Here is an 8,918-nt window from a genome sequence, read left to right as displayed (position 1 = left end):
GCCTTGCAAAGCTTATCACTGAATAGCTATCTGGCTATGTCACCACCATCTGCTGCACTCATATCCTAATTGCCTTCACATTCAGGCTCCGCCTGAATGCCTGAGTCAGGACACGACCTGATTCAAGTCCAAGTCAGGTGCTGTTGGAGTGCCCCCCACCCCACCACCACCCCCCCGTCTGCCACCCCACCCCCCCAGCCCCATAAGCCCTGCCCTGTCTCTCTCTCTCTCTCTCTCTCTCTCTCTCTCTCTCTCTCTCTCCACCAGAGTGGTGGTTAATACCTTCTCAGTAGTTCAGCAGTGTCTGTCCAGCTGGCTCTGAGCTGAGGTGCTACTCGCATTTTACACGTCCCCCCACCCCCCCCCCCCCCCCCACCCCCCCCCCGGCTGCCGTTCAACTTCAAAAGCCGAGCAGACGACGCGGCTGTCGCCTCGAGCGTCGGGTCGGGGGCTTCCGGAGGCACGACTGCAGCGTTTGTGTGGCGGAGGTGTCTGACGAAAACGAGGGCCAGTTGCAAACCGGAGCCCATGCTTTAAAAAAAATGTTATGATGACTTAATGCTGACAGCATACCTAATGGGTTTGGCCCATATGCTTGTCACGTATGTCCACGACATATCACAATATCATAAAATCTCAGAAACGATCCTTACAGAAATATCCCTGCTTAAAGAAACACTCCTCTCTCTCTCTCTCTCTCTCTCTCCCTCTCTCTCTCTCTCTCCATGTGAGAGAGTGCATGTTCAAAGCATGCATTAAATCTAATTTAAACAAAGTGATAAATGACCATATGCTGTTACTCAGTAAAAATATATCTTGAATTTATTGGATGTATAATATTTTTTCATTCCAATAATGAAAACAAAGTCATGTTTATCTGCCCTTTGAAGTGAACGCCACCCTCTGGCATCTCTGGCATAAACGGGTGGAGCTGCCCTGGGTGGAGAGACGACGGAGGACATTTATTATCTGACTGCCCTTCACGGCTCCCACGGTGAAGCCAGGACCATCCTGCCTGTGGGTGGGCAGTGGCGACCCAGGAGGGCGAGCAACAAAGACGAGTCCACCTGTATCTGCCTCTGTTTGCTCTGAAAACAACCCTCCTACCCCACCCCCCCACCCCAAGAGAGGTTTGGGGGACCAAAGGGAGGAGTGACCAGCTTTTGTCTCCAGAGAGGGCAGGAAACCAAAATAAATGAATGAGGAAGTGCTTACAGGACGTTGCCCAAACATAAAGCCCAGGCTCGGGAGAGGGAGCAGCGGATTGATCACGTGTATGCTTGTTTTGTTTCTGGGCATGACCTTTGCACTTTCTCATATGAAATGACTGTGAAGTCTCCTGTGGACCATGTTTCTGCTTAATAGACCATGCAGATATTTGTTGAAGTATTAGAAAGCCCCATAACACTCTTCTCCCACAATCTTAGTCCAAAAAATTGTTTTTATTTCTAGAAAATATTCAAGCTGCATCCTAAAATTCCTATAACTGGATCCTATTACTCTACCACATATTATATCAGATTTTTTTCTTGGTGTTGTGTTACTCTTCTTTGCAGCTATCAAAGGCGGCGCACAGATGGATTCTTGCGTGCTTTTGGTGATTTTGTAGATTCCCGATTGTGTTTGTTGCTTGGGAAATGCGGTGAAACCGGCGATACCCTGCAGAGCAGCAGAGCGCTGGCCTGATCGCACCGGCGGGTCACTGCGGGCGGCGGAGACCGGCAACGGGGTCGGAGGGGGTGGAGGGGTGGTGTTGAGGGGCGGGGTTGGTTGGGGGGTGGTGTTGAGGGGCGGGGTTGGGGGGGTGGGACTTGTTTTACAGCCGCTCTTGGGGCTATAAATATGAGAGCAGGAGATGCAAAACAGGCCCGAGAAAAGTGAGTCCAGATGGAGGACGGTGGAGCGGCCCTTGATGGGCCGAGATCAAAGCCCTTCGCTCCGGCTCAGCGCCGCGTCCTCCGCCAGCTTTCTGCTTTTGGTCTCACGATGCGTCTTCATAACATCACGGCTTAGCAAACACCATATTCTCTGGGTTATCTTTCGCTCGTCTCCGGAGTCATACTTTACACGTTAGGAATGTTCCCGTTTTATTGATGGAGACAGCTAGAGGATTGGTCCTGACACACGACACCTCGACACAAGCCCCGTTGTAACACTATTTGGTTTCAGGGTGGAATATTACGCACCCTGCTACAACACCAAAATGCCCTTGTGTTCATATGTGGCAATAAACGACTGCCAACTGTTAATACAATAGGTTCAAACTTAAAGGGGACACCTTATATTTCATGGTGAGCCTTGTAACTGGTAGCTCTGAAGGTTCACCACAAAAAGATTCATGCCAACATATAGTTCCCCATATTGCCCCATCGAGACCTCTTCCTCCGTAAAACAAGTCATCACCTGTGAGGTGTGTGTTGGAGGTGGTGATGGGGGCAGTCACCAGTGGAGCAGAAAGGAAACGGGTCAGCTTCTCCACAGAGGATCCATTAAGCTTACTGTCTTTTACATATAGTAATTTATACCTCCTTGTTACACAGACTCCTGGCCAAGGCTCATCACACCTGAACCTGCTAAATGACAGGACGTCTGTGGGCAGTAATTAGGCGTCTCAGCGGCAGGGGGTTATGGTTGAAGCTCTGAGTTGTGATCCCCCAGAACCAGGACATGTGGTCAAAGGCAGTGGCCATTAATATATCTTAATCTACTTTAATCACCAAGCCTCCATTATAAAGTACAGTGTAAAGGCTCATGAAATACAGTAGGCACAAAAGAAATTAAATGACATTACATTTAACTAGCTAATACAATATGCTGCATATCTCACCTGACTCTCTGTGATCTGCAGTAATATTTAATAAAACTTGCTGTTTGTTTGTAAAAATGTAATTTAATGTTCACATAATTTTGTGAGACCAGAACACAAAACGCGGTGTATTGTACATATTGTTCCTACTCCACCACTGTGTAAACAGTACCCCCATCACATTTCTGTCTATAATGTTTTGTTTTGTTTTTATTTATTCTGAATAGAAATAACCACGATAATCAAACTGAATGGGACAGTGGTGCCGTTTCAGACATCAAGATTCGTTCAATTATATTGTAAACAATCAAATCAAACATGATGAGGTTGGAGAACTCCACCTGCTCCATCACTGTCCTGTCCTGTTTGCCCCACGGTGGCCACGCCTCCCCGGGGCAGCAGACCCATGTCCTCTGTGGTTGGTGCAGCCGTCGTGCACGGGCGAAGCAGTGAAAGGGGAGCTGTGTGCGTGGAGAGTGGCAGCTCGGGCGGGTTGCCAGTCCTTCGCGGTTAAAGCCCCGTTTACCTTCCCAAACCAACAAGAATCCCGAATTTCCCCTGCGTGTCCTTGTGCAGAGTAACAACACCTCTCAGTGTCACTGAGCAGCGCTGTGATGCCTGCCAGGCCCCTGTCTCTCACAAGAAGAGTGTGTGTGTGTTCGTGTGTGTGTGTGTGTGTGAGAGAGAGAGAGAGAGAGAGAGAGAGAGAAAGACAGAGAGAGATGTTGAGTGTGAGTGTCTGTATAACATCGTTACACAACAAGGCATTCATAGACCAGACAGGCCAATGCGGGATGAAAAAAAAAGAAAAGAAACCCCTACCTTCAGGGAAAACACTCCATCACTATATTTCTGTGGTTACATCCTTCCCTTTCTGTATATATGAAAACTTTAAGCTAAGTCTACAGGACACACTTGAGAAAAACCTTATAACGGTTTATTTCGTGGCTTCATTCAAACTGAGAATCTGTACTTGTGATAGGAATCATTAACTTACCACCCTCTGTGAAGCTGGGGTAATTTATGTATCATTAACTTACCACCCTCTGTGAAGCTGGGGTAATTTATGTATAGTTTTTGGAATATAGGAACTTGTATTCACTATAACTTACTGCAGCTTAACATAACTTATCAGGTCATCACCAGCAGTAAAGTATGTTAAATGGTTAAAGTAAGTTTGCTTATAATAATAATAATTATTATTATGTAGGCTCTTCTTTTCTGTTTATTAAAACCTGTGTGCAAAAGTAAGAAGTCTTTGGTGTGTGTGTGTGTGTGTGTGTGTGTGAAAGCGAGAGAGAGATCATAATTATGCATGAGATAACAGATTGTGTGGAGAATGAGACCTACAACCTTCCACCCAGGACCGTTCCAGCCCTGATCTTCTGAACTCAGTGCAGGTTCTTCGGGCTTCGTTCGTCAGGAAATGGGTGTTCCGGGTCACTCTGATGTGGCCTGTCCCTCCAGCTCTGTAACACGGAGGCCACTGTAGTCTCAGCCAATTATCTGCAGTTGTTCTTGGGGAATATTCTATATCATTGTGTTTTCGTTTCATAATGATTATTCAAAGTAATTCTTAAGTCACTGGGCCCCTGTGGTGTTAAAAACATGGCAAAAAATAGTTTTTTAAAAATCACATGCTCCCTAAATACTAAATGCTCCCTGATGTGTATATTTGACCTTCTAGTATTTCATCATTATTACCTCAGTAAAGTCTTAAATGTTCTAGGAACAAGTCATAATTTTAACGATGAACAATGTGCTTCTAAAGCATTAATATTGTATAAGCCTTACTAAGTATAAGTCTTACTGTGAACAGGACCTCTAGTTCTCTAGATTAAACTTAAACCAGAGCCTAGCCTAAAACCAGTTACCTGTCACAACCTGTGCCTGGGAAAAATGCCTCTAGTGGCAATTGATTCAGCATAACATGACGGTATTATGGGTATTAATGGTGACACAACATTGTACCGTCCAGCCCGTCTAAGAACATACTGTGGAACATACTGATGTCCAGTAGGTTAGGACACCCACCTTCACCGTTTCTTCACCAATCATGAGAGGACTACGACACTGGCACAGAGGTTTAGAAGATGCATTTGACCCCAGAAAGGTGAAAGGTGGCGAGATGTTTCTGGCAGGTATGAAACTACAGGCTTTATGGACCACGGCATTGTGCTGGTGTAATGTTACTATGCACTGTGTCAGAACCATTACAAAACCAAAATAATCCCAAACATCACATCATACTGGAGAACAAGACGTCCTTTAAGAGCAAGTGAAAGGCCAACACCATTCCAAACTACCTGCACTTGATTAAGTATCCTGGAAACCAAAGTATAATTTGCTTTCTTATATGATTTCTCTAAAGACTTGCTGGGAACTATACACGCAACCATTGACCTTTCACCTCACCGACTACATTTATGTCTTCGGATCAACTGCTGCGATTAGTAAGCCTGCCATTACGACATGGTGTTAGCGTTGGCCACCCAGACGCGAGGGCCCACCGTCTGCAAGTCATCACTGCGGCGCGAGGACGTGCGAAAGCAAGCATGGCGTCTTGGCCCCGCCCCCGGCAGGGAGGCGGGACTCCAAACCTGAAGGGTCAGACTTTTGTCCCCTGGCTGTTTTGTCCTTGGTAACAGACAGCACTCAGTGGGTGTTATCGCCCGACCCCCACGCGCTCGACGCCATGGCGCTGACCTGAACTCGTCATCGCAGATTCACCCATTCAAAAGTCACAAAGGCAGAAGATAACTCACCTGGTTATATGGACAATGAGACGACTCCATTTGAGAGGCAGGCTGTAAACCTAGACCTTCTGTTGTTTGTGAGCAGGGGCTTCCACTGTTTACCGCCTGGATGCCTTTGGAAGACGCCACACGGGCTGTGTACCAAATACTTTAGCACTGTTTATTTTCTTTATTGACGCTGTCTGGTCTTGTCAAGCTTTTATGGCAGTCAAAGGGCATTCCCTGATTCCAGGATACTGCACGGACGAATCAGTTCACCCAGGAATGTGCGTGAACATGTTGGGAAAAGCAGAGGGGATTTTTCAGTCTTAGGACACATGAACCCAAAAAAGGTATTTCTAAATGTATGAATAATTAGTGAAAAGAGTTATTGGGCAAAGCTCATCTTTGGGTATCAGTGAAAGCCCAAAAGGACCCTGACTGGGGCTTCTGCCATGCTGAGTGAGGGGGAGGAGGCGGGACCAAGCCCCAGAGAGGACGTGTGGTGAGCAGGGAGGGGGAGAGGGTCCCCAGGAAGACCCCAAGCTGTGAGTAAACAGCTGTGTGTGGGATCGGCTGGCAGCCTGGGGCCTGACACGCCGCAGACGCCTTCTCTCACTCGCTGACCCGTTCACGGCTGTCACCCCTCTCCTATTCATAGCCTGGACCAATAGGCCTGGGCACGTTGGACGTTGAAGAGAAGGGCTGTGGAGAACGTGAAAGTTCACCAGTCCTGCTCGTTCACCTCACCTCGCCGTTCCTGACAAATCAGATCAAATACAGCAAATTCTGTAACGCGAATGTAGTCAGGAAAATGACCTCGGGATTTAACAGAAATCAAGGAACTGCATAAATTATATAGTGGCTGTTAATACACAGAGTGAGGTTTGCTGAAGGCCTGTTGCATGTAACCAAGTTTAATGTGAAGGTTTTTGCTTCACCAGAGAAAAAACCCAGGGACTTGTTTGGGCCAGTGGCCATGTTTGGGTAGGGTCAAAACCCCTGCACTGTTGTCCTGACCTAGATCATACATGTAACTCTGGGCCTACTCAAATGACCAGAACCAGAACAGTCCCGTCTAGATGTAGATGCCCTCCTCCAGTAACACTGGGGGAGACGTCTTCACTCCCCGAGAGAACCTAAATCTTGCTAGGGTGGCAGCGTTAATAAATTATAATTAGAAGGTGGTGGTGATGTGGTGTGTGTGTGTGTGTGTGTGTGTGTGTGTGTGTGTGTGTGTGTGTGTGTGTGTGTGTGTGTGTGTGTGTGTGTGTGTGTGGGGGTGTGTAACGAGTTCTTGTTGCAGCATTGTGACCCTTGTGATTTGGACTGCCTTCAGACGAAAGCTAGACGCCATGTCCCTCTTTCTTTCTACGTTTGCTTATTTTCCATTGTCAGACAAGAACGCAGCACAAAACATGGCATTCGACGGCCTGATCCTCTGGAAAATGTTTCCATATGAAAAAGAACATTTTTCCCCTTTTTTGAATGCAGTTTTCAGTGTGCATGATTTTCATATGACATGATTCATGATGAATACAGTTAACTTACACAAAGTCGATATCCAAATTGCAAATGGTTGTCCTCCTGACAACGGCAGTTTAAGACCCATGAGTCTGGCAGACTTGTTATTAATGTTTAATTTTGTCCATCACCAGCAGATTCCTGTAATTCCTGCATTACTGCCAACAAAGACACAGTTCAGGTGCACTCTCTCTCTCTCTCTCTCTCTCTTTCTCTCTCTCTCTCCTCTCCCTGATGACAGATATGAAATCAAATAATATGTAAATACCATATTTCAAATAGTTTGGGGCATTTTTGTACAATCTCACAATCATCATTACAATAAAAATAAAATAGTGATACAAAGACGGAATCCAACACGTATTTCCAAGTTACATCCAGGGATACTTCTCTCTCCAGACATTTCTATCCCTAACCTCATATTAACATCGTGTTGCTTACAATATTAGGTCATCCTAAGCTACACTTTAACATTTCAGAAGATATTTTGGCACTAAGCAAGCACACAACATTGTGTATATTGTAATCACCCAGTTCAGTGTTATGAAACAGATAGACAATACAGGACAGTGTAGCACTGCCCTCTGTTGGTAAGATAATGTTAGACACTCTATCCGCAGTTCTGTAACGTCCACGCATTCAGTACCAGTGCCACACCAGTAGATGTCTTAGCATCATCACTCTGAGTCTGAACCCATCATGACATGATGAGAACATCCTTCATCTTATACAAAATGCTACATGAGTCGCAGTCTCAGTCCCTGTAAAATTGTAGACAGTCTACATGAAGTGCCTGTAGACACACTGTCATTTTTCTTCCCTTTACTCTAAGGTCAGGTGTTTTGATTAAACACCCTTGTAGCTATGCTCTCTCTGGCCTGTTTGTCACTGGAATAGCTGAACTCCACTGCTACATAAAAGGCTTTGGGGGAAATAAAAAGGACTTCAAGGCAGTTCACTCAAATTATATCTCCTTATTGCAAACTCCCTCCTATAGGTACTAGAGGGAAAACTCTCCATAGCATTGTGGTCTACTGGGGGCTCAAAAATGAAACCCAATTCCGGTGAGATGGACACTTTGGAAAGGCAGAGAGGGGCTAGCGTTACCTATGTGATAGCAGGCCCAGTGGGTCAATGACCCCGCTCAAAGCGAAGATTGAGTTCAGCACACAAAGGCGTCCTTGCTGACATGAAGGGGGTGCCATCGGATCTGTGGCAAACTCTGTCATTGTTTTAAATGAGACGCAATTGCTCACTAGATCAGTGTCAATATATAAACACTTATGAAAGGAGATGAAACTTGGAGAATGTGTTGCAGGCAGTAGATGTAGAGACAGTAAACAGGTTACTTAACACCTTTATATTTATATAGCTATTAAATGTATTGCATCCTATGTATCAATAATGATTTGTTGCTATTACACATTTTATTGGAATTATTTATAATTAGATGTAAGAATAATGTTTTTGGCCAACTCCAAGATACTTCAAAGTTATAGCAAGCTGCACTGTATTGCCTGTTTTACTTTACACATTTAAATGGACTGACGAATGAAGACGATCCTAATACTTGTGCATGGTGAGGATGCATGACCAACATTTTCACTTGATGAGCGGAAAAGCAGAGGCCCCAGCGAGGATCGAACTCGCGACCCCTGGTTTACAAGACCAGTGCTCTAACCACTGAGCTATGGAGCCATACGAGCGGATTAGGAAATACTCGAAGCATCTCTTCGCGACAAAATTTTAGAAGAACTGTATTTTTAAATAAAGTACGGATGTAATATTCACACCAAACCCGTCTTAATCTTAATCTTTCATTTGCTGACTGAGCGTTGCCATAATGTTGAGGC

General features: G+C 45.5%; 1 non-coding gene across 1 annotated transcript; it reads right to left on the bottom strand.

Annotated features, from left to right (window-relative positions):
- Nucleotides 1-8,690: 8,690 nt before the first annotated feature.
- On the bottom strand, nt 8,691-8,763 carry trnat-ugu (transfer RNA threonine (anticodon UGU)). Its single transcript has one exon. It is a non-coding gene; the product is annotated as a tRNA-Thr (tRNA).
- Nucleotides 8,764-8,918: the final 155 nt, after the last annotated feature.

The sequence above is a fragment of the Brachyhypopomus gauderio genome, chromosome 17 (assembly GCF_052324685.1).
Source record: "Brachyhypopomus gauderio isolate BG-103 chromosome 17, BGAUD_0.2, whole genome shotgun sequence".
Taxonomy (NCBI): Eukaryota; Metazoa; Chordata; class Actinopteri; order Gymnotiformes; family Hypopomidae; genus Brachyhypopomus; species Brachyhypopomus gauderio.
This window is presented reverse-complemented; position numbering and strand designations above follow the sequence as displayed.